The sequence below is a fragment of the Equus caballus genome, chromosome 4 (genome assembly GCF_041296265.1).
Source record: "Equus caballus isolate H_3958 breed thoroughbred chromosome 4, TB-T2T, whole genome shotgun sequence".
In the NCBI taxonomy this organism is placed as follows: domain Eukaryota; kingdom Metazoa; phylum Chordata; class Mammalia; order Perissodactyla; family Equidae; genus Equus; species Equus caballus.
The window spans coordinates 32324846-32350935 of NC_091687.1; the positions used below are offsets into that span (position 1 = coordinate 32324846).

Sequence of the window (26090 nt, forward strand, 5' to 3'; positions counted from 1 at the left end):
TGAGCTTTTTCCCCAGGTCAAGAATGAACCATTCCCAGGTAGGAGTAAAGCCCTTTTCTGATCAACAGGCTCCAACTGAGTTCTAAAACCCTGAAAATTGAGCACATTAGGCAGGGATGAAATTATATCTTGTTCCTTGTGCCTTTCTAGGTTCCAAGAGTTGATGTTTCCTGTGAATCCACTAAGCGTGCACTTAGCCTTTGCTTAGCTTTGATATGAAACTCCTGGAATTAATAACCTCCTTCCTATTTTTAGATAAAGACTCCTGCCTGAGTCTCATCAGAGGGTTTCATAACTCTGGACCATGTTCAGTGGGCATCCTGGCTCCACCTAAAGGTGGCTTTCACCAGTTTTCTAAGGAGAGGTTGTGATGGGGACCAACTATGCTTCCTGGCTGAAGCTGCTGTGGTTTTGACAGCACATAAAATTAGCTGCAAGCCCATTAAATTAAAGGTGGCCAAGAGACCGGTAAAAAAAAAAAGCAATCTTTTTTTCCAGCAGATAATGTTTAATTCATTCATTAAGCTGACATGGTAAACATTTATACTATGCATCTCTAGCAAATATGCTTTGCTTTAAGTAAGCATGACAGTCATAGAGTTCTTAATGACAACTTAGATTCTATTCACAGTTGCGTCAAAGACAACGTTAAAGGACCTGCTGTCGACCTTGAGAATGATTTCTAAAGCTATATTGTTCTGAGTTATAATCTAAAGCTGTATTTTTATATCTTTTCATATTCTAAAAGGTATGGTAAGAAAAATATGCTTGAGGCAAAAGGTCTCAATTAATTATTTTAATGTTTTATGTTATTTCCCAGGTGGGTTTCATTAACAGAGGTTAGAAAAACAGAAAGATCTTCACAACATGCAGTGGAGTAGATAAATATATTTTGCTTAAAAATAGTGGTCCTATAAATGGCTTATGAAAAGACTTGTAAAAGAAAAAACTTCCAAACCTAAATTATGATTAAATCTTTATTATATATAAAAAAAATCAAGGTAGTTTCCAAAGAGAATGATTATGTGTCAAAAGTGAGATGTGAAGAATGCAGAAAGATTAATAAAACCAAGGAGGATCTCATTAATCAAACATTCCCAAGTGGAATAAATGATTTGATTTGAATTTGCCTCTATATCCACCAATGATGGAATCTGCTTTTTTTTGTGAAGCAGCCAAAATGTCAGCTTGATAAATGGGGTAATTTTTTCAAAAGTATCTACTGTGTTGTTTTTCATATGCTGATGAATGTACATAGTAAAACTAAGATTATTTGCTAAAAATCTAAATAAAGCTTTGATCACTTTGACTAAGAAGATTTGATTTTTTTTAATGAATTGACCAAATAAAAACTTTAAACTGAATTGCTGTTTAATGGTTGAATATTCAGGGAAATAACCGCAACATCAAATGATTTTAGTTTTCCAGGAAAACATCTCAGACCAACTAAAACTAGTATCTGTTACTAATATCATATTTAGGGCTTTGAATAATCAATAACAATTTAGAAAAATAGTGTAATTGCTTATATATTTCAGATTTGATATGAAAGTGCTTGAGGAATAATTAGGTTAGTGTTTCATTTATATGGCACTTTGTCTCCTGAATCACTTGAAAAATATGGTAAAGATTTATGTGCACGTCTATCTAAAGCAAAACAAAATAAGTAAAGCATCTTGCCAATAAAATGGCCCAGTTGAATTTTTTAATAATGTGATATATAGAGACAGTTTAAAAAAACACCAAGAATTTTACAATAACAATTTGGGAAGATTATTGCCAAATGAATATAAATATCCAAAATGAAAAAACAACACAAAGAAACAACAAAAAACAGTGTTCCAAGTATTATTAATAATATCCCCAGTGACAGTGACCTCATTTTGGCTACCTAGAAAGGGAATAACTTTTGTGGCTAATTTTATCATAGCTTTTTGATGAAAATATCAAGTATTTAGTTTCTATTTTACTCAAAGTTATCCATTGCTATGGACTGAATTTTATCCCCCCAAATCCACATGCTGAAACCTTCACCCTCAGTGTGACTGCATTTGGAGCTAGGGCTTTTGGGAGGTGATTAAGGTTAAATGAGCTTGAAGGGTGGGCCCTAATCCAGTAGGGTTGGTGGCCCTATAAGAAGAGATCTCCTTCTCTTGCTCTCCTCATCTGAGTACACAGCCAGAAGACAGCCAACTAATAGCCAGGAAGAGAGTCTTCACCAGAAACAAAATCTTGATCTTGGACATCCCAGCCACCAGAACTATGAGAAATAAATAAATTTCTGTTGCTTAATGTATCCCATTTCTGGTTTCTTGTTATAGCAGCCCAAGCAGACTGACATACATGTTCACAGTTTAAATAGTCAAGTAGTTCTTCAATATTTGTTATAAAAATAGCCATGCTTCTGCACTGCACTTCTCCCCCACTCCAATTCCCAATCCTTCGAGCCGTGGTTCCTAACTAGGGAAAACCAACCTTCTCCCCTCACGTGCGGGACCATTTGGTAATGTCCAGAGACATTTTTGGTTATTATCACAAATGGGGAAAGGGAGAGAGGGTTGCTATTGACATCTAGTAAGTAAAGGCCAGTGATGCTTTTAAACATTCTACAATGCTTAGGACAGCTCTGTAGAACAAGGAATGATCTGACCCCCAAATGTCAATAATGCCCAGGCTGAGGAACTTTGCCTTAGAGGCAATCACTTTTATGCTATAACTTTTTTTTTTTTTTTTTTGGTGAGGAAGACTGGCCCTGAGCTAACATCTGTGCCAATCTTCCTCTATTTTGTATATGAGACGCCACCACAACATGGCTTGATGTGTGGTGTGTAGGTCCACACCCAGCATCCAAACCCACAAACCCCAGGCCACTGATGCAGAGCACACAAACCTAACCACTATGCCACTGGCCAGCTCCTATGCTATAACTTTTTAATGTTTACCTTCAAATCTCTAAATAATATGGTTGTTTTCCTGCTGCTAATTTTTCTGTTTTTTTTTTACAGTTTTATTGAGGTATAATTCACATACCATACAATTCACTCATTTAAAGTGTATAATTAAATGGCTTTTAGTATATTCACAGCTAAGTCCGACCATCACCAGAGTTTTAGAACATTTCCATCACCTCAAAAAGAAACCCAATACCCTTTAGCTATCACCCCTCTACCACTGTCCTCCCCCTTGTTGCCTGCCTTACCCCTCTCCCAGCCCTAAGCAACCACTAATCTACTTTCTCTCTCTATCAATTTCTGTCTTCTGGACTTTCTTATGAATAGAATCTTATAGTGTATGGACTTTTGTGACTGGCTTTTTTCACTTAGCATGTTTTCAAGGTTCATCCAAGTAGTAGCATATATCAGTATTTCATTCTATTATATGGGTATACCACAGTTTGTTTGTCCATCCTTCTGCTGATGGACATTTGGGATGTTTCCACCTTTTGGCTATTACGAATAATGCTACTATAAAACATTTGTGTACAAGTTTCTGTGTGGACATATATTTTCATTTGTCCTGGGTAGCATTGCTTGGTCATGTGGTAACTCTATGTTTAATCATTTGAGGAACTGTCAGCTGTTTTCCAAAGCAGCTGGACCATTTTACATTCCCACCAGCATTTCATGAGAGTTCTGATTTCTCCACGTCCTCGCCAATACATTTCTGACTTTTTGATTCTAGCCATCCTAGTGGGTATGAAGTATTATCTCATTGTGCTTTTAATTTGCATTTCCCTGATGACTAAGGATGTTGAGCATATTTTCATGTGCTTATTGACCATTTGTACATCTTCCTTAGAGAAATGTCTATTAGAATTTCTGTCTGTCTCTCCTCCTACCACAGCAACTACCATAATGTACATGCATACATCTCATTCTTTTTCTTCTAATATAATGAAATTGTACTTTTGTTAAAACAATTTTTGGTTATTACAGTCTTATATTATTATAACTATGTAAATATTTAGCTGAACCATATAGTTTATTATGGTTTCATAACTTTATTCCCCCTTTGGAATAACTGTCTTCTTCTTGTTTTTTTCTATGTGCTTCTCACTGCCATATCTCAGAACTCTTTCTCCAGTTGTTATCAATCTCCTCTTAATACATTAAAATCAATTTTATCTTCTTGAATAAATCTCTCCTGGAGCGATCTGACCTGTCCTAGGTCAGCCATACAAATATTATTTGTGGATCTTTCTTCACAGTCACCTAGAATTCTCTTCCCTCTCTCTTTTGTTGAAGACTGGTTTTCTGGATCGCATGACTTTCGCCTTCTTGGTTCTCTCTTGTCTTGGTAGAACACATCCTCAGTAGCTTCCTGAGAAAGTGTACGTGGGAAGCAAAATTTTAGAGACTTTACTTCATTCATACCATTTAATTGATAATTTGGCTTGGTGTAGAATTCAAGATTGGAAATGATTTTGTCTCAGAACTTGGAAGAAATTGGTTTACTGTCTTCTGGCTTAGAGCTGCTATTGAGAAGTCCATTGCCTTCTGACACTTGTCCTTTGTATGAAACTGTTTTTTCTCTAGAAGCTTTTGGGATATGCTCTTGGTCCTGCTACTTTGAAATTTAATGATAATGTGTTTTAGTTTGAGTCTTTTCAATCCTTATACTAGTCTTTCAATTCTAGGATATATTCTTTCATTATTTTACTAATTATTTCTTCTTCTCTGTTTTCTGTTTGTCTTTTTGTTCTCCTTTCACTGAGATTTCCTTAATCTAACATCCAACTCATCTACTGATTTTTTTCAAATATCACAAGTTTAATGTAAAAAGTTCTTTTTTTCCCTGATTAAAAAAACAAGTATTGTTTCATGAGTCCTCTTATCTCTAAGGATATCAAGAAGTTTATTTTTATTTCTTTTTTTGTTTAGTTGTATCACTTCTGTATAACCTCTGTTTTACTTGTTTTTTTATAGCAGTTTGGATTCTTTATTAGAGTCTTTCCTCGAGTACCTGGTGAGACTCATGGCTGTCTGCTCATATATAAGACTGGGATCCTAAAAAGTTGACTAGAAGCTCCAGTTGGGGAGGTGGGGCTTTTCAATTATAGGCCCATAGGGTGGTTTTGTTTGGCAACTTTCTAAGGAAGTGTAGGATCTTACCTTTGGGCTGGTCTCATTCATCACAAAAGATTCTTTTAATATTTTTATGTTAGGTATAGCCTAGTGCCAGGCTCTGAGAGCCCAGGAGGAAAGAGAGCTGAAATTTCAAAATGCTTTAGTAAAATTTCTCTTTATCTTTAGATTTTTTAGAAGAGCTATCCTCCCTCTCAACTTGCCTGGTATCTTCTAGCCAGAAAGCCTCTGCTTTATCCTCTACAGGTAATAAAACTTAAATCTTCTGATAATAGAGAGAGCAGCAGACAGCTGGTTGTAGAGAAGGGAAGGAGAGTCTCATGTCCTAATTACTTCTAAAACAGACTTTCAACCTATCTCCCTGTGTAGCCCCACCTTATCTCAACTTCAGAGAATCTGGTAGGCCAATTCCTAAACTTTTAGGGTGTTCCCTGGCAGATTGAATTTATTCTCAGTCTTTACTACAGATTAAGATCCAGCTTTCTTGGTCTGCTAAATCAGTTACCACTTACCTCTTTGGTTTTCAGCCTTCAAAATGTAATTGCTGCTAAGTCCTGTTGCATTCTCTTAAAGTCATTGCTGCCATGTTTCCCACCTCATTCTTTTTTCCTAATATCATTCCTACCAAATTTTCCATTGGTATTATCCACATTTAGTTAGTTTTGGAGAAAAAGTGGAGGTTAATGCGCATGTTCAATCTGTCATATTTAACCAAAAAAGCCTTCTTTCCTTTTTTTGGTGAGGAAGATTGGCCCTGAGTTAACATCTGTTGCCAATCTTCTTCTTTTTGCTTGAGGAAGATTGTTGCTGAACTAACATCTCTGCCTATTTTCCTCTATTTTATATGTGGGGTGCCACCATAGCATGGCTTGATGACCAGTGTGTAGGTTCATGCCTGGGATCTGAACCCACAAACCCTGAGCCACCAAAGCAGAGTGCATGAATTTAACCACTATGCCACTGGGCCAGCCCCCAACAAAAGCCTTCTTTCCATTTTTTTTTTTAAATTTTTTTTAAAGATTTTATTTTATTTTTTCTCCCCAAAGCCCCCCAGTACACAGTTGTATATTCTTCGTTGTGGGTCCTTGTAGTTGTGGCATGTGGGACGCTGCCTCAGCGTGGTTTGATGAGCAGTGCCATGTCCGCACCCAGGATTCGAACTGACGAAACACTGGGCCGCCTGCAGCGGAGCGCGCAAACTTAACCACTCGGCCACGGGGCCAGCCCCCCTTCTTTCCATTTTTTAAGTTAAGTTTAGCTTTGAAAGATGCTGGAGAAAAATTCAATTAGTTGTTCTATTAACACGTTTTTTGTATAAAAGGATATGGATATCATTTTAGATGTGAAATTGCTTACTAGGCATAATTTTTATCGAAATATCAATCTAGTAAACCATGTTAATTTTGGGTGTTATATCAATGGATATGTCTAAGAGTACTGCTGGTCTTTGAATTGGGAATAACCCAATATACATAATAAAGATATTTTCTAAGAACATACACGGCCAAAATATATGTAATAATATTTCTTCCTTAGACTCTGTCTTACTTTATGTTCCTAGAATGCATATATCTATTCTAAATATGCCATTCTAAAAATATGTAATACTTTAATAAGTAGATGCAAACATTAAAGTCTTAACAGATATTCTACTTCTGCAATTATGGAATGTACTACTTAAAGTAATATATCTCAAGGGTTGATCCATAGACTATTTACAGTAAAAATGCAAAATTTTAAAAGAAGGATTGGGTTCCTTATCTCCACTTGAGAACTACTATATATGGATCTCTAGGGTTGAGTCTTCATTTTTATTCACCTTTCTGAGTAAATTTGAAGCATGATAAACTTGAGAATCACACTGAAAAAAAAAACGTACTTAGTAGGATTAGGAAATTAATTTTATCTGTAGGTTTTAATGAATTTGTTTTTTATACCCCAAATGGCATAAAACATAGGCTGTTTGTTTAAATATAAGTCTTCTGGAAGAAAAGACTTGACAAATTTGTATCCAAGGGACACAGAGGTCATTTTCATGTTATGTCTTGAGAAAAGAGTTAAAGGAAGGAGACAAGTTGCCTAGATCATCAGTAAAGGGATGACTGAGTATTTTCAGGTGCTCAGATTCTTAGGAAAAGCCTTAAATGATGACTCCAATCAGTTTATTTGGGCGAGAGGGCTTGCTGGCATTTGCTCCACCTCATTAGTTTAGTGAGAAAGAACACTAGAGTCTAAGAACATGGATTTGTGTATATAACACTAATTTCCTTGAGAGAAGGACTAGGCAGCACTCACCTCTCAACTCTTCAAAAATTCTTTGAAGTTATACAAAGGGTGTAACTACAGTTGCTAGTTACACAGATCATTTCTATCAAATTCCTTGTTTTATCTTCAGCATCCAGCACAGTGCTCACCACATGCAGTAGGGGTCAGTAAATATTTGCTGAATGAACGAACAGATACAGACACTTGACCATGAGAGGCTACAATAGTAAGAAAATGTAGACGTTGCAAGGGTAAATGCTACTGGATTCAACCAGAGTCAGCACTGTGAGCCTAATTCTCTCCATCAGATCCTCTCTGCTGCTTAAGAGAGGCAAAGATAGAAGTTACCATTTGTTCATCTGAGAACCGTTCTCGGAGGCCAACGAAACACCAGGATAGTAATGATAAATTATTGAAAGGGGAGATTTTGGTTTAACTTTGACCTCTTTAAGCAGATAGGGGAACGCTGGACAACCAATGCAGTATTGCCATCAAATGCAGAAGAATTTAGAGCAGTCATGGAGCCTACCCTTGAGAGAAACTGGAAAACTCTGACTCTGGTAGAAGCCCTTGGAGTGAGACATCCAGTGATAGTGGCAAAAATACACAGAATGATAATGACTTTCTATAAGGCTGAAGGAATATATAACCTCTCATGTTTCCAAGCAGTGCTCTTATAAGGGGACTACATGGGAAAACATACACTAAAAGAGGCTCTGGATGGACTAGATTAAAGGAAATAGAATCTGTGGCACGCTGGTTGGAAGAGCCTGGCATAACCTTACTGCTAGAGTCAGTGGTATCCTTCCAGGACTTAGCTTTGACAACCATTGTTGTGCAGTGACTTAGTGACAGGCAAGACCGAGGGCTAACTCTTAATGATGAGAATTAGATAAACTAACAGAGAACTCTGAGGATTTTTAGATAGTTACTATTCTTAGAAATCAAATGTTTTGTTGTTGTTAACTTTTGCTTTTTATTTAAAAAGTCTTAAAACTTGGGGCTGGCCCAGTGGCATAGTGGTTAAATTTGCCCATTCCACTTTGGCGGCCCATGGTTCGTGGGTTTGGATCCCAGGAGAGGACATACACACCACTCATCAAGCCATGCTGTGGTGGCATCCAACATACAAAACAGAGGGAGATTGGTACAGATGTTAGCTCAGGGCCAATCTTCCTCACACACACACACACACACAAGTCTTAAAACAATATTTTAACACAGAAAACAATTTCATTTTTTTATACAATAGACTTAGTTATATATATTATAGTTATATAATTTGATGTATAGATTTTAAATTTATGTATATAATGCATTTAAATACATATGTATTTAACATAATTCCTATGCATATAATATGTAAATACCAGCATTATGCGTATAATATGTAAAAGTATATACCTGTCACAGATTGTGTCCTTACTTTTTCATTTTATTACTTGGTTTTATAATCAACTTAAATGCCTTTCTCTCTCACTAGACTGTAAAATCCAGAAGGACAGGGTTTAGGTGGTAATTCATCTGTTTTCATGTGTATTTCTGTCTCTAAGCCACTATAACTGGTATAAATAGATGCCCCAAAAACTTTTTTTGAGGAAGATTAGCCCTGAGCTAACTACTGCCAATCCTTCTCTTTTTCCTGAAGAAGACTGGCCCTGAGTCAATAGCCATGCCCATCTTTCTCTACTTTATACGTGAGATGCCTACCACAGAATGGCTTTTGCTAAGCGGTGCCATGTTCACACCCGGGATCCAAACGAGCGAACCCCGGGCCGCTGAAGAGCAGAATGTGCGAACTTAACCACTGCTCCACTGGGCCGGCCCCCCAAAAACTTTTTACCAGGTTATTAAATTATAAATTTATATTATAATCAGATAAATAATGGAAAACTTGGAACAATAGTCTTTTCATGGCTCATAAGCCAAAAAAAGAGAGACTTTTTATATATGTACAGTCTATGAAGAAGTGAACTAGTCCTGAGACTTTGGGAAGGCTACTTCTGATGTTAATATGGGCCTCAGTTTTCCCAATTATGCCTAGTTGTAGCACTGGTATAAAAGACAATGTGTAAATTCTTCGTATGTAGTCTGTGCTCAGTAAGTGGTAGCTATTATTATTGATAGTCTTGCACTGATAAAACACACGGATGGACTAACTTTGAGTTTGGGGAAACTGAGACAAATAGACATAAAGTGATTTGGACAAGTCAGTCAAAAAGAAAAAAAACCTCTCAAACTTCAGTCTTAGATGTGGCAGTTAATTTCCATGGATCCTCTGAAATACTGAGGGTGTTATTCCAAAAGCATCGATAACATAAACTAAATAGATTTCTCTTTGTTTCTTAGGCAAGATAAAAAGCCAAATCCATTAGTGGTTACAAGTACTAAAATACCTCTTCTAGGATTCCAGGGAGACTGCATATATGTCTAGACTCATATACACTCAAGTTTGTGTTTTTGGCTACTCAACATGGCAAAGTTCCAACACATCATCCTCTTGACAAGCTCCTTTGGAATGGGAAGTCTGTGATTTAATGGCTTTAGAAATTTAAGGTGATATATGTATATAAAAATGCTTGCGGGGAATCAACAAGCTAAGACAGTTCTATTGTAACTAGAACTGTAAAATGAATTCCTCCTGGTAAAAAAAGATGACGTAAATGGATAAAGGTGGGAAATTGGTTAAATATGAATCTTTTCCTGTGCACATGAATAACTTATTTCTCTGGACTTGACCTGCATGCCTATAAAACGACACACTAGACAATGTTTTCAGAATTGCAAACACACTCCCATTTTGCTAAGCTATTGGAAAAAGGAGAAATACAATCTGAAACCTCAATATCAGGGTGATGTTTATATCACTATGGTTTCAAACTTGTTGATCAGTTTACCTTAACCTTTACATTTTAGTTAGGTCAATAATTCTTTAATCTTTATATTTTCCATTTAACCTTTCCTCCTAAAGTCCTCTTTAAATTGTTGCTTTCTCTTTACTCTTTCATTGAGTAGGTTCTTTTTAGAATAAAGACATTAACAAAATAAATTCTATAAAGTACTAATTAAATTTCCTAAGACTTCATAAGATGTCTTGGAAATAGGCACCTACATAATTGCCTAGTAGAAGATACTAACACTTTATGGGCCTTTAATGGCAGGCTGATTAAAATATGTTTAAGTGGACTCTAAAAATTCTTTATATTGTTTCCTTCCTTACCTCACCATTTATTTAAAACCCAAATAACAGGTAACTGAGAACTCTAGTGCTTGAACAAATCCAGTGTGTATCATATCAAATAATAATATCATTTAGAAGTGGTGTTAGTCCTTCATTCGAGCAGCTACACATAGAAATACTAGTCAGTTCTAAAGCCCGAGTTGATGACTATTTGCTGGGATGATTTGTAGGAGACTACAGAGTTCCACTTGAAGGAGGCATGAAAGCTTCATTGATGAGAGAGAAAGCTTTCTGCTGTACTGTTTTCAGAAGTCCCAGTTAACGTAACAAGTGCCAGACACTAAGTGGTTACATATGTACTTTGTCCTAAGTACTTTACAAGCATTATCTTATTTAGTCATCACAACAACTCAATATGGTAAATACCAATTATTTTTTTCACTTTATTCATGGGAAAACTGAGACTTAGAGTTTAAGTAGCTTCCCTAGGGACATACTGCCCATACACAGGTAGAACTGGTATTCCACATAAGTACTTCTGAATCTAATCCCTGAAGGTGGCTTTCGTAAAGTAAGCCAGTATGGTTCTCGTGCTGTAGTTTCATAACACTTATAGCTCATCAATGTGGGACCCTTCATCTCACTCCTTTATAGCCCTTTGGATTAGTTATGTGTTTTTAAAACCATGATTTAATAGTTTCCTTGACTTGAACAAAAGCTGTTTACTGATAAAATCATCTTTCTTTTTGTTTTTTATAATTCACAGGAAAAAATTAAACTATTGGATAAAAGCATTCTCAAGCTAAACATTTGGTGCCAGATAATAATGCTACTAGTTGAAAAAATTAATGAACTAGCATCATAAATGAAATTGGCTCAACACAACATTGACATAAGGGAAGCCATAGTGTAGAAAAGAGACCATGTCATAACTTTGAATGACCCTTAACTAACGCAGCTGGGTTTGCATCCTCCAGGAGATCCACCCGTTCTGTAGATTTTATGACCTCCTGCTAGTGCATATACCTGCCAGCTGCGATAAGATGATAACTTTGTTCTTTTGAGTTCCTTAGGAATGTGATGACCCCCCAAACAGAGAGCCTATCCTGATAGCCATCATCAATGACAACTGGCCTATATGACTGTCTCAAGATTCTGTGTCCCCCTTAAGATGGTTCTTTTGGACACTAGTTGGCCATCTTCCCTCTTGCTAGCAAGCTGTAATAAAATGCCCTTTCTCTGCCACCATCTTGCCTCTTGATGATTGGCTTTTGTCTCACGGTGAGCAGATCGTGCCCTTTATGCGGTAACATAAACACATTAATAGGAAACTCAGGATCTGCTGACCTTGCTAAATCCACCAACTTAGTTATTATTTGAAGATGTGCTTTTACTGTACATTGTATACCCCATTTAGTACTAGGAATGTTCATAAATGGGAGCCATAACTAAATAAGCTCTACAAGTGGTATAGTCCATTTGGAACTTTGTTCAAATATTCTTCCTTTTTCTTTAAAACCTTTGAAGTCGAGATAAACTCCAGGGACCATGGCTTTATTCAGTTCCCACTCCTATCTAATTGGGGTCAGTCCTCCTAGGCTGCAGTGATGTTTATCGTGCCCTTCATAATCACAAAAGTCTATTCCCAATCCCCAAATGCCTACTGATGTTTCTTGAAAGCATCCTAAGCCTCTATTAAACTTGTGGTTTTATGGGGCTGGCCCGGTGGCGCAGCAGTTAAGCTCACACGTTCTGCTTCTCAGAGGCCCGGGGTTGGCCAGTTCGGATCCCGGGCGCGGACATGGCACCGCTTGGCACACCATGCTGTGGTAGGCGTCCCACATAGAAAGCAGAGGAAGATGGGCACGGATGTTAGCTCAGGGCCAGGCTTCCTCAGCAAAAAGAGGAGGACTGGCAGTAGTTAGCTCAGGGCTAATCTTCCTCAAAAAATAAATAAATAAACTTGTAGTTTTATATCCAGGGTGATGCTCTTCTTTGACAAAAAATTTCTCTAACCATTCTATGTCAAAACAGTTCAAGAGAAGTAAAAAAACAAAATGGCAGAAAGAGAGACTGTAGTGGAAAAAATAAACACATGGGCCAGAAAGAGTCAAACCGAGGCAAGCACTGGGCAGTGTGAACTTCCAGCTATTAAGGACATATGATAGGGCTCCCTTCCCTTTACTTGAGACAGGCTAGGAGAAAACTATATGTTAACACAATTTTCCAGTACTCTAATGGATATATATAAATATTTCTAAGATGACTAGTGTTAGTATGTATCCGCATTAGATATTGGCTGAGGCAGAACTGCATGCTTATATTTTATAAGGTTTTATTTTTTCATTTTAGAAAAAAGTTCCATGTTTAGCTGATAGAATTAATTATATCAATATTTATAATGTTCTGCTAAAGTACCCAGATTTACAGTGATCTGTAACCTGAATAAGCTTACTAGATGATTTGATAACCTAGCTAGTTGAATACTGGGTGCTTGATGAAATATACTAAAGATGCATTGTTGTACGTATGGGAGGCAGGATGGGAGGGGAATAAAGTGAGTGGGTGCAGGACAAGTGTAGGTCTAGCCAGGGGGCGGGGGTTCCTTTCCAAAGAGACAGGCTCCAGTTTCTCAGCAGCAGGGGAGTGAGAAATGGCAGGGATGGAGACAAACACAAAAAAGATCAATAATTTCTATGTTACAATTTTACTCACAAGAAGTCGTACATGTGTTTCTTGTGTCTCCACTAGCACATTTAGATTTCACTTTAACGTCAAGATTAGATTTGTATCAATATCCAATTATATACTTTGAAATCACTTTTTATCAGTGTCTCTCAAACTTCTTGATGCTGCTTGCTGAGGCCAGGAAAGGAGCTCATGTTCATTACCCCACCAAGTCTCACACTCCAGTGAAGAATAAACCAGTGACAAAGTGCGCATTCGAGTTATATATGCATATATCTCCTTAGCAACAAAGTATGGCAGATTTGTTTTCAAAATGCAAAGCAAACTAGTTAAAGTAAATATCACTAAATCCTAGGTCAAAATTCTATTGATGGAGATATTTATCTTACTCAAAGTTATTTAAACAAAAAGCGCATGACAAAATAAATTGAAAATGATATTAAGCAAGCATAATTAATGTCTGATTATGAAACAAGAATGGCAGCAATCGAAAACTATAAGCAACTCAAAACAAGGCTGAAAATGAATTAATAAATTGTCCTTTCTAAAATTTCAACCACTCGGCTATGTGAGTATACCTCAACAGTTCTGAAAAACTTACCAAACATTAACTGGAGCCCAATTTTCTTCTTAGAATACTGAATTAGAGTCCTAAGTGTATTCTAATAAATATTATCATTTTAGTTATGAATAAGTAATTATTAATAACATAATTTTATTATGAGGAATAAATCCATAATGTCTATGAATTTTATTATTAAATTTATTTATGAATAATTTATAAAGTTTATTTTATAAACTTTAATAAGTCATATTTTAGGTTATTATTAATTAACATTTAGGCAGAGTCAGAAATCACAGTCTATGGAACTGCACATTATTCACCCATAAGCACCACATAAGGTCTATCATTCTGAGACAAATTCATCAAGGTGCCACCAGCAGAATCATTGGTCTATAACCTTCCCTATTCTTCTCCAGTTTGCAAAACTGTTGCTAAAATTTTAGCAGAAAGTCCAGACATCACGCAAAAACACCATTAACTCTAATTTTCTGTATGGATATGCCTTCTCTTCACAAAGGAATCACTCATCCTGCCATTTTCACAGCCTAAATAAAGAAGGTAACCCATAGTAGTTTTGTCTGACTAGTCTGCTGTGGTCAAACACACTTTGCTATAAAAACTCTCCAAATGAAGAATGTATGGTATTATTATATTCTTATCAAATCATATTTAAAAGTTTATGTTTAACTTTAGAAAACTGGCTCTTTGTCATAACCTCTTGGTTGCTGCTAGAGGTGGTGGTTAGTAGGTTGTCTAAAGCAAATACAGGCCAAGGCAAATTTTCTTCCACCCACAGAGTTTCAGAGGGGTATATCCTGCCTTTTAGCTGCCAGATGAAGCAAGCCGCCAGACTCTAGTACGCTTACTAAGGCAGATATATGAAAAAATTCACCCACTCTGATGCTATAGAATCATCAATCTTTCAACAGAAAATAAAATACATAAGAATGAGTAATTGGTAGCATTTCCCAGTCTGGATGAGGCTGCCAGATCCAGGTGGGTGAACTTTGCTACCCTCAGTAGAATATCTTCTTCCATATCTGGTTCCAGTGAGTCCAAGGTGGGCTCACGAACGAGAGCTTCAGTTTCCTTTATTTCCTGCCTTTGTTCCAGGATTAATCTTTCTCTTCTCCTCTTTTAATGCACTGTGTCTATCCCTAGGCCGTTCCTTTCTTCATTTTCATAGCTATGTTTAAGGGCTGTTAGAGAAGCAGAGCTAGGATGAGTTTGATTACTTCTCACACCCACACTGATGCTGTAATTCTGTAGGTCATTAAAAATATTTCATTACTTTAAGTTTGCTCCGCCTTAGAGCCCTACTTCAAGTTTTTCATTGCTTGCTGGAAACAAGTCAGTATATAAAAGTCTGTGATTTGCTTCTTTCCCAGAATTTATTTTTTATGGAAATTAGGAATATTACAGTATCTAGTTGGGTATAAAAATACTTCATGATTTATTTAAATAAAATTATATAAGACCCCGAGCCTCCACTAAACAGGAAGGAGGAGTTACAATTTAACACACCATTGAGACTTCTTCCTTCCCTAGAGAGTCTTGGGAAGATCCCTAGTGTCTTTCAAATCCAGACAGAATATCTGGTGGGCAGATTCTCTGCTCTTTGTTCCACACTTATCACCTCTAAAATGTCTGTGGTGCTAGGATGCATAACCCCTTATTAGGCTGTCATCCCTCTGGTGTTTCCCAAACTTGGGCAACAGGATTCTTACTGAGGCTGGGAATCCTAGTGCCTAGAGCACTAAGTACACTCTCCCTAAGTACACCACACAGCATTCTCCTAAGTCTGATCATCTCCCTGGAGCAGGAAGAATGAGGAGAATGAGTCCCCACTACTTCCAGGTGCCCCAACTTCTGGTCCCTTCTGAGCTATAGACTCTTCTCATCTACAAGTTCAACTCCTACCTTTCCCCCTGTAAGCAGAAACTGTCAAGATTTAGGGTTGTGGAAAACAAAAGCCAGGAAGAGTACTTATCTTTGTCTGGTAACTTTTTCTTTCAGCCTGACACCACATATGCCCCCAGGACAAAGGAACCTAAAAGCCTGACTACTTTCTAGGAATTTGGAAGTATGAAAATAGAACAAAATGGAAACTAATATCTCATTTTAAACAGTATTTCTTTTTCCCACCAAATAATAGAAATTTTTGATATTGAAATTTATATTCTACTACATAATAAAGACAATTTTCAAGTAACATGGAAACATTCTTATCAATATCCTATACCAACTTATCCTTGTAAATCTGTTTAATTTACAAAGTATTTTAACATCTCATTTAATCCCTCAACAAACTAGTACTACTCTTATTATCTCTAAATATTCAAGCACTACCATTACATTTTCTAAAGGATAACAGTTACGTGTAAATGGAATAGCCTCTCAGAGGGACCTGAGTTAGAATTCTTACTCCACTGCTTAGCCTGATAATCAAACCCAATGACTCTTTTCCTATTTTTGACATTTGTCACTATCAATTTTCCTTAACACACAGTCTAACAAAGCTTCTTTAATGATTTTTTAAAAATTCTTTTTATCTGTTTGTTTTAATCCCAATCCTATTATTTAAAATTAATGGAAGTTCTGCTCTTATTTAACTATTTCATCAGTTCCCATTGAATCATTGTTTCTGTATGTACATCTAATGTCTAACTCACCTTTCTTTAATCGTGTATCCATAGGACATTTCCCCCAATGCTGCCATTGAAGATAAAACAATATTTAAAAGTGAGTTTATCCACTTTGGTTCCACCTTCTGCTAGATCCTAGACAGATGCCTTACAAGTTCTAAGTTTCCCCGTTAGTGTCAACAACGTGAATAGTTTCTCCTTTTCCCAGGATATGATCATTGCGAGGTCAAATTCAATTCGCTTCCACCCTTCCGTTCTCTGTATTTCTTCCCTTAGTAATTTTACCTCAGCCATGAATGGTAAATAATCATATTTAGGAGTTTTCATTTTCAAAATCAAGGAGCTTTTCTAGTTTAATGCAAACAAGCCCGATCATCCACACTATTAACAATGGCCTGTCAGAATACCCTCTCCCTCTGCTGCAGTATATTTACTCTAGTCCATTATTTTTGTAAAGACCAGACCACAGTTTTATTTGCACTGCTTGAGGTTACACAAATCAATCTACAGAAAACATGTTAAAGAAACATCCAGTGCCAAGAAAATCAACTGTCTTCATTCATCTAATTCCCCTTCAATATTAAACACATATACATATGTTGGTGAATATGTAGGTCAATTATCATTCGAAGAAGTGGTAACCTCTACATTTACAATTGCTTAAGACAGATGATATTTTGTGTTGATCTGAAATCCCTGCTTTAAAAACTGTTAAAATTGTTATTATTTCTGAATTCCTGTGTATGTGTGGTACCCAGTGGAATGCTTATACATATAGAATATACACAGGCATAACATATATTGATCAGGCAATAATTCATTTCAGCTTTTTATACTTATCTTTTCCAAACAGGGGAAAATAGAGTTGTTGAACTTCCTTCTTCACCTTTCACTGATTCTTTAAAAGTTGTGACATACCTTTTTTCAAAAGATAAACACAGTAATACATTCTAAGTGTGAACAAAAAGTTACCATTTGACATTCCATTCATTTATCAAGGAAGTATGTAACCTTTTAAGGTATTTTTCTGGGTATTTTATATTATAGAATAACCACCAGTTTCAGTATCTCACTCTCTATTATTACATTATGGCAGAATAAAGATAAAATATTTAAAATGACAGAAACGAAATAACTCAAAATGAGATTCCTTTTCTTAATATTTTTTTATCATCTACTCCTCAGGGGATTCACTGTTTTATCAAGTAGCTCTGATGAGTTGACTAGTAGAAACTCCAACCATTTCCTGGGATCATTAACCTATGACATTGCACAAGAGAACTGGAAAATATACATACAAAAACTTATAAATCAATAAGAAAAATGCAAACATCCCAATAGAAAAACAGGCATAAAATATGATTATACTTTCACAAAAGAAGAAACATAAATGTCAATACACATATGAAAAGTTTTCAACCTCATTAGTAATAAAAAAAAGCAGAATTAAGACCTTAATGAGATATCATTTAAGACCCATCAGACTGACAAAAGTAAAGAAATCAGATAATACTAAATGTTGATGAATATGTGGATCAAGAGGAACACTCATACACTCATGCTGGTAGGACTATAAATTGGTATAACCTTTGAGAAAGTGTGGCATTATGTCAACATTCACATAGTCATGACCTAGCAATTCCACTTCTAAGTATATGCTCTAAAGAAATTGTCATACATCTCCATCAGGAGACATATAATAATGTTTATAACATACTGTTTGTAACACTGAAAATAGCCCAAATGTCCATCAAAAGAAGAATGGCTATATAAGTTTAGCACACACTCACAATGAATTAATATGCAGCAGTAAAAATGAATGAAATATAGCTACTCTCAAGAGTGAAAGATTCTTAAAAACATACTATTGAGTAAAATAAAAACACATAGCAGAAGAACACATAAATTACCATACTGCTCTTAGAAAGTACAAATCCAAGCAAAATTAAATTATTATTTAAGGATAATTTTTTAAAGGATAAGAATGATACACATAAAATTCAAGATAATAATTACCTCTTGGAAGAAACTAAGAGGATGAATTGGGGAAAGAGCACACCAGTAGATGACACAGAATAGAGAAGGTTCTAGATACTCAACCGGGTAATAGGGTCACAGGCATACACATTTTATAAGTTATAATATAATTTACTTATACTACAGCATTTACATACACGAATGAATACCAGAGAAATCATAGCTTTATTTTCCTTGGACTTTGTATATAATGTTACCAACAGTAATCTCAGAGAAGGGTTTCTCAAGCTTGGCACTGTTGATATTTTACGCTGGATAATTCTTTTGCGCTGTGGGGCTACCTCTGCATTGTAGGATGTTTAGCAGCCCTGGTTTCTGCTCACTAGATGCTAGTAGCAAGACTGGATCCACAGACAAATCCACAAACATGGATTTGCAGACAAATCTTGAACACTAAAAACCCCAGTGCTACCACTATTACACATACACACATTATGTTTTATATTAGGCATACTATTTTTAATTTGTCATAATGTCTTTGTGTTATGTATGAAAGGTTTCTCAAAGAATCTGCAAAGAACATGCAGTTTGATACCCTACCATAGTTCTGACTCTGAAAAACATATACACTCTTCCACTCCTTTATGAACTTGCACACATTATTCTGTCTGCCAAGAATGACTTCTATCTCTACCCAAGTAACTGCCATCCTGACCCAGAAAGCAGAATTAGTCTCTCTTGTCCTTTATGCTTCCACACAACTTCCATACGGTCTTCCACTGTAGCACTCATCCACAGTGTTACAATCATGTGTGTGTGTGTGTGTGTGTGTGTGTGTGTATCCAGCTTCCTCCAGTTAGTTCCTTCAATGTTGGTACCATGCTATCTTCATCTTTATATTACCAAAGCTTAGCTTAATATCTGACCTCAGTAAGTAATCAACACATGTCTTTTGAATACATATGAATAAATAAATGAATTAATTAATTTGGGGGCTTTGGTTATTCCAAAACAGCTGGCAAAATCAACCAGTTCTGTCACATTCAGTACTGAAAATATAAATCAAACGGATCTTGACATTAGTTTTGGTAAAAACTCTAAACATTTTCTTTAAATATTTCTTCTTGTATGTTTGTAAATTTATAGTCATACAGAAAAAGTTATCAGTTGATGGAATTCAGAACATGCTACCCCAAATTATGGCACCTTGGCATATCGAATATTTTAAGCTGAAGGAATTTGGGAAATGGCAAGTGCTCTCTGAGCCCCACCTCGTTATCCTCTGAAGCAGGTTATGACCTTCAGGTGAGAGGTGCCCTTCCTACACCAGAGGAAAGGAGTGTCCTTGTCTCTGAAGTCCGAGGAATGCTGAGAGGAATCTGAACACACAGGTCTTGCGAAGTTTCCCCCAGTTTACTTACACACAGCTCATGCTCCTTTCTCTACCATATTTTCCCATGACTTTCCACTCCTCATCAAACCTAGTACAAAAATGCTCAGGTTTAACCACTTATTTGGGTCTTCATTTCCTTATGAAGGCTCCCATGTCATTTAATATATATTAAATAAATTTGTATGCTTTTCTTGTTAATCTCTCTTTTGTTACAGAGCCCCAGCTGAGAATCCAGAAGGTTAGAAGGAAACAATATATTTTTCTTCCCCTACACAATCCTACACTATAAATTAAATAGAAAATTTCTTGATGACTCCTTCTAGAGAACTATGTAATGTCTCTTTTAGGTCTAGATTGTTATATTTGTATCACGCAAATTTTCAAACACACATAAGAGTTGAGAGACTAGTATTATGAATCCCCACACACCTACCATTTAAGTCTAATGATTAGCAAGATTGTTCCCTAATTGCTTTCTCTATCCTTTTTGATTTTATTTTCCTTGCTGAATTATTACTTCAAAATTCCATACATCAAAAGTATTTCACTCCTGCATAATTAAATATGCAACTCTAAAACACTGAATGTGACAAGAATTTATTTGCATAATCACATTTTTAACATAAATTAAGGAATAAACATAACAAAGATTTTTTATAGCATGATTTTAACCCAGAGTCACGTACACTGTATGTATAAACTGATTTTTCACATTTTATGACCAAAATAATGATTGACTTTCTATGTGAAAACAGGTGTGAACATTTGTAATGTTTTTTAAGGTTTTAAAAGTAATCTTAAGTCAAGTTTGTCAAATTAACAACATATGGAAAGATGAATCCTCATACAAAAGCTGAAACCAAATTGCTTGACATGAGGCAGCACCCATGGTTTTCTAGGCCTTGAGTACAGTTATGTACATCCAATAAGGTTTCCAAAATCTATATAGAGCTGAGCCAATTTTGCTGACTATTCTAGAAATATAGATGAAAACTGAAGAGGAAAGAAAAGTTTTGGAACTTTTTTAAAAAATCCAGTTTACAAAATTCAGTATGTCAAGAGTTTCCTAATCCAGTTAATATAGGAGCAATTATCTTGCCATTTTAGGTAAAAGAAGGGAAAATCTCTCATGCATTATTCTTAATGCATAATTCCAGAACATTCACTTTATAAAAAGTATAAGAATACTTTAAAGATTTGGATTTCTCATAGAAACAACTCAATTTAAAATTTAAATGAAAGTAGAATACTCATTCTTTCCACAGAATAGATGCAGCCTTGAATTCAGTTAAACAAACACTATTTTTCCTATTGTCATTTATTGTAGACCAAAAATTCATTTCACCGAAAAAATATTTTTCCCTGACATACAGTACAGGAGTAAATCTATCTAACGCTAGTTTACTTTCTGTATCAAAAAGTTTGTGGATGAGTGTTTTAGTTTTTCCTTTTTTCTTTCTCCCACTTAAATGGATTTGAAAGAGCAAAGTATATGGTGGAAGTCACAACATTTTTTCCCACCATAAAGATACTAAGTATGTGTTTTATTAGTTAAAATTGTTTCTATCCTGAACTACTCCTGTTCTCTTTGCTGTTTACCTCCTCCTCTCTCTCACTAGAAGCAAACGTTTCCCAGGTATAACATGGGACAGAAGAGACTGAGGTGCAGGGCAATTGTGATCTGCCCAGTTCTCACTGCAAATCAGTGGAAGAATCAACTCAGAGCTTTCACAGATGTAAAGGCCCCTCGAGATACTCTGGTTTACCCATTTAACATGAGAAAATTGTATCACCTTTTTTGCATCCTCATGATGGTTTCTCTCTCTCTCTTTTTTTCCTGAATATAATACATTCTTCTACGACGCTTTAGTAAATCCTATTTGCTCTTCTTTGTTTCAAATCCGTGTTTGATAGCATGGATCATTCCTTAAAATTGGTCATCTGTGGACACATTAAAACCAGGAGTGTGGAAGCCTTGCCAAGGAACTCCCACCCCAAGAGGCCCTATGCCATGCATCCTGTATTTTCCTTGACATTTTCTTTTTAAAACTGCAGACTTTATTATTTCTGTTCTGCTCGCTGTGATTGTCCTCAGTCTAACTTCCAGTAAATGAGAAAGGCAGCTCCAGTTGCACCTCATTCTGTTCTCTTTCTAGCATAACAGGAACTATTCATATACGTAAGATGAGCTTGTTTTTTTAGAAAAAAAAAAGAGGACACAGAAACTAAAAATGTTACACCCTCCCCTTACCTTCCTGCATATTCCCTTCTCCTACTGAAGTAACTATTGATAATAATTTAATATATATTTATGGAGAAATGAGCTTTTCGTATTGCCAAGGACTTTGCATGGATATTCGTTTTCAATCTATATTCTCAATGTCAAATGGCTATTATTAGTATTATTAATTCATTCAGCAACTGTTTATTGAGCCTCTTACTAAATGTCATGCAGGTTTTAGTTATGATACATCAATGAATAAAACAAGCAATGATTTCTGCTCTCATAGATCTTACATTTTATGAGAAAACTGTTTGCAAAAAGACTAGACTTTTAGGGAGTATGGAACAAATTCCAAATTTTAATGACTTTATATTTTGTTTAATAGAGTATGTGCAGTGGAGGTGAAGCCGGGTACCTGAAGGTCACTGTAAATATCCCATAAGAACATGGTTACTACTTTGTTCTCAACACAGCCACAGATGAAAACAAATCAGTACCCAGTAAATCCTAGATAAATAACCTCAATCACTGTTAGATGTATCTGTTGAGCCCAAATACTTATTTTGAACCCCATGCATAATTATAGCTTGCTAATTTGCTGTTTTCTTATTTAATCAGATGGGTCACTCAGTGATCACAAGAATTTATGAGCTTGTTTTCCAGAAGAAAAAGAATGCATTTAAGGAAGATATGCCCACCAGATGACCCAACCCCAGCTACCCCTGGCACCAAGAAGTCTAGTTGCTCAAGGTCTTATCTGAAGTGAAAGAAACATGGACTTCCCCTTTGTTTCCCTAAAACCCCACTTCCCAAGCCCCTTAGTCCTAAAAGACTCCCTGCATTCTTTCTTTGTTAAGGCAGATCTGAGAGAACCTAGTGTCCCACCTTCTCATTTTGCCAATTTGAATAAACATTTCTCTACCTCCAAGCACTGGTGTCTCAGTGATTGTCTTACTGCACAGTAGGCACAGACCTGAGATTAAGAGGTTCAGTATCAGAGGTATTTGTAGGTACAAATAGCAGGCACACAATAATGACATAGCATATCACTGGGGGATCTCAAGATAGATTTGATTTATGAATTAGTTTACAAAGTTTAAAGATTGCTAAATAAAAGTAAGGAATATATATTAAAGAGCAGTACAGTCTTATGTCAACACATTTTACTTGAAAGTGAATTTGTTTTTTATTACTAAATTTACGTAATAATTATATTTATAATCTTTCTTCAATTAGATGCATTTGAATTAAAATGAACCTTACCTAATTTTTCAGTGGGCAGGCAAAAGATAAGTAATTTATATTAATCTACAACTAGGCCATAAAATCAAAACAATCACTTTGATACATTTTTAAATATAGGTATTAATAGTTTATATTAATATCAATCAATTAACAAAGCACATTAAAATAAGATTTTATTTTAATCAATGTTCCTATTATGGGAAAAAATTTAAATTAATTCTACCTAATTCACATAATAAACATTTCAATGATCATTATTATTTCCAATTTAAAAATATTAGTCTTCATTAATTATCATAAATACCAGTTATCAAAGAACTCTCAAGAGATATAGTTATTTTAAACAAACAGTTAATACTTGACAAATCATTCAAGAAAATCCTTTTACAAATTTCTATAAATTAAAACAATGAGTTAAGTTTTACACTTTATGTCAGCAAAGATGCTAACAATTGCACAAAGAAAAGGAATATATTCCTATTTCCTCCCATTCTTCTGAAGAATGAAATTATTATGGCCAGTAGCTTGCATGTCTTTAGCATAATGGTTAACTGATTAAATGTACACTCCTCTATTCCTCATCTTCTCCAGCCAAGAATTATTCTGGGAGGCTGGGGTGAGGCAAACTCTAGTTTTATCTCCAGGAATAAGGCATTATCATTTTATTCAAAATTTACACAATATGCTTCTGAAATAATGAGCTTCTCATTTGCACATACACCCAAGGTTGTTAAACCTAGTAACATGTCTTTCCTACATGAACATGGCTTAGAGGAATAAACATTTTTCTGTGTACCCAAGTTATAGAAGAAAATTGATGTCCTTGTCCAATTAAGTTCTTCATTTAACTTGTTAATTAAAATATATTCCTAGTAATCGCTTTCATAATATTTGTAACTTAACAATCTGGAAAAGTAGATGTAATGTATAGTAAACAATTTTAACAAATGGTGGAGGAAAGCCTTGAGATAAATAGAGCCATTAAAAAAAAGGCAAAGATTTGAAGGTATCATGATGGTTAATTTTATGTGTCAACTTGCCTGGGCCATGGGATGCCCAGATAATTGGTCAAACATTAGTCTAGGTGTGTCTGTGAAGGTATTTCTGGATGAGATTAACATCCGAATCTGTAGACTAAGTAAAGCATGTTGCCCTCCCTAATGTGTGTGGGCCTCATCTAATCAATTGAAGATCAGAATAGAATAAATACGCTGAGTAAGAGGGAACTCCACCTGACTGACTGCATGAGCTGGAACATTAGTCTTTTCCTGCCTTGGACTTGAACTGAAAAATTGGCTCTTCTTGGGTCTCAAGCCTACTGATTTTTGGACTGGAACTATACCATCACTCTTCTGAGTCAAAAGCTTGCCAGCTGTTGGTAGATCTTGAGACTTCCCAGTCTCCATAATGCCATGAGCCAATTGCTTATAATAAATCTCTTTCTCTCTATCTGTATATATCTTACTGGTTCTGTTTCTTGGAAAACTCTGACTAGAACATCACCAAAGGTGTCCCATTCCACCATGAGTAATAATTCAGCTAATAATGTATGTAAAAAATATCAGCCTTGATTTTTCAAAACAGCATATTTTCCATATTGTTTTAATTTATAGGGACTGGTACCAAGATTTTACTGAATAATTTTTTTGCAGTCTTCTATGCTACTGGTATTTGGTTTCAAAAGACAAATATAAAATTGTTTAAAGAACACTTATTTAGTAATTTTCCTTTAAAATGTAAAATGTGGCATTTGGGGAGGGATAGAAAGTTATAAAAATATACACTTATCCACTTTTCAAAAAGTGCAGTTGTCAAATTATGAAGCAGTAAGAAAATAATAGAGCCACTAATATTAGCAGAGATGTCTTCCAGATGTGTCTCTTAAATTATGGTTATATTTCAGGACTGAACTAAATATTTTAATACATTTGGTTGAGAATCATGGTTGAGAGTCAAGGCTACAATGACAAACCACAATAAAATGAAATAATAATCCTTCCATTTTAGCATCCTAAAAGTGGAAGATTAAAACTCTTATTTTTAGTATTAGAAATGACTAATAATGTGTCATGTCACTACAAAAATCAAACTTTCAACAAATGCAGAACATTTCTTTAATATAAAAAAGAAATACAACATAAATATAAGCTTCAGATTTGGCTCTCTTCTTTGCTTTCCTTGAATTGTTAACTTCGGTTAGCTCACCAATTGAAAGTCATGGTTATTCTACCTTATTTCAGCTCGCAGGTTTTGAATAAAGTATAAATTTAACCAGCTACACGATTAGTTGATTATTAAAGGCCCTTTAGGTTTTTAATAATCATAAATAAAGCACCAATAATTAATGCTTTTCTTTGACTATATCAATTTTGATGTAGCAAAAAGAATATTGGACCAGGAGCAAGATAACAAGTCCAAATCCTCATTGGGACAGTTGCCAACCGTGGTCCTTCAGGAAAGTTATCTTCTTGAGCCTTGGTTTCCTCTTCTATAAAATGATACCTTTCCCAATGGTATTGAGAAAATTGAAAGAATATATATATATATATATATATATATATATATATATATATATGCTGTAGCATTGTGCCAAGATAAAAAGCAATCATTAATGGAAATGCAGTCTCAATAGTTTAGTTATATCTATATTTGTTTTTAATATTCTCAGTATTATTGCTGTCAAGAAATAATACTTTTAAAACAGGGGAAAAATTGTGGTGTCTTGTCTAGCTCACCTAATTGCCTTTCATGCTGAAAACTGATAATAATCCAAGTGATTCTTGTCCCTAGAAATGCACATTTATTGTGTGTGATGGTATGCGA

At 35.4% G+C, this 26090-nt stretch overlaps 1 protein-coding gene across 2 annotated transcripts in view; it reads right to left on the bottom strand.

Annotated features, from left to right (window-relative positions):
• SEMA3E (semaphorin 3E) overlaps positions 1-26090 on the bottom strand; it is a 254468-nt gene that overhangs the window by 167011 nt on the left and 61367 nt on the right. The window lies entirely within an intron of this gene.